Source organism: Otolemur garnettii, unplaced genomic scaffold (assembly GCF_000181295.1).
Source record: "Otolemur garnettii isolate 467f Iridium unplaced genomic scaffold, OtoGar3 scaffold00003, whole genome shotgun sequence".
NCBI lineage: Eukaryota > Metazoa > Chordata > Mammalia > Primates > Galagidae > Otolemur > Otolemur garnettii.
The window spans coordinates 42,621,831-42,622,629 of NW_003852398.1; the positions used below are offsets into that span (position 1 = coordinate 42,621,831).

At 45.9% G+C, this 799-nt stretch overlaps 1 protein-coding gene across 1 annotated transcript in view; it reads left to right on the forward strand.

Annotated features, from left to right (window-relative positions):
- The window catches only part of FSTL4 (follistatin like 4), a 385,031-nt gene that overhangs the window by 382,220 nt on the left and 2,012 nt on the right, over positions 1 to 799 (forward strand). The window lies entirely within an intron of this gene.

The following is a 799-nucleotide window of genomic DNA, read 5'->3' on the forward strand; positions in this document are numbered from 1 at the left end:
TGGCAGAGTCAGATTAAATTCAAAGCCAAGTCTTCTGTCAGTGCCCCATTCCACCTCCTTCCTGACTAAACACAGCCCATGATTCCTCCAGGAGCCCCATGACCCTCAGTACAAGGGACCTACAAAGAGAACAGGCTTCCCTATTGTCATGGTATGCCACCATCTAAAAAATCAACCTAATCATAACAAGTCATGGCCTCAACTACAAATGTCATCCCTGCCTGGTCATTTCCCACTCCCTGTTCAGTTCAGAGAACCCCCAACATCTTCTGTAAAGTTACCATTGCTAGAAGACCAAGCCTGCTCTCGAAGTCATCAAGTTCCTAAATGTGCTGTGGCACTATTTATGCCTTTCTGCAATCTGCCATCAAGCACCTCTCTCCAGGAAGAGATGAATCATTTTTGCAAGCTGATGCTAGAGGCTCACTCATTTACTCTTGCCCAAGAAGGAAACCACTTTATGACCCCCTCCCCACAGAGAATTACCTGCACAAGAGCCTCTCCTGTTGTATTAAATGGTGCAACACTCACAAAGAGGTCAATTTCAGCTGGAGTCGTACAAACTCAGAGTCTCTACAGCTCCTGTGTGTGGCTTGCACATTCAAGTTCCTTATAAGAGTGGGGTTTTCTTTCTTTCTCTTCCCATGCTCTGGCTCTTAAAGGATGCTTTAAAGACATGCCTGGGGTAGGCAGCACTTTCCCCTACTCTGGGTACAGTTTTTCAAGAGAAAGTTATAGATGATATTTTGCTCTGTTCCTGTAGTTGTACACAGTGCCAAAGGCCCTCTGTGAACAGGGG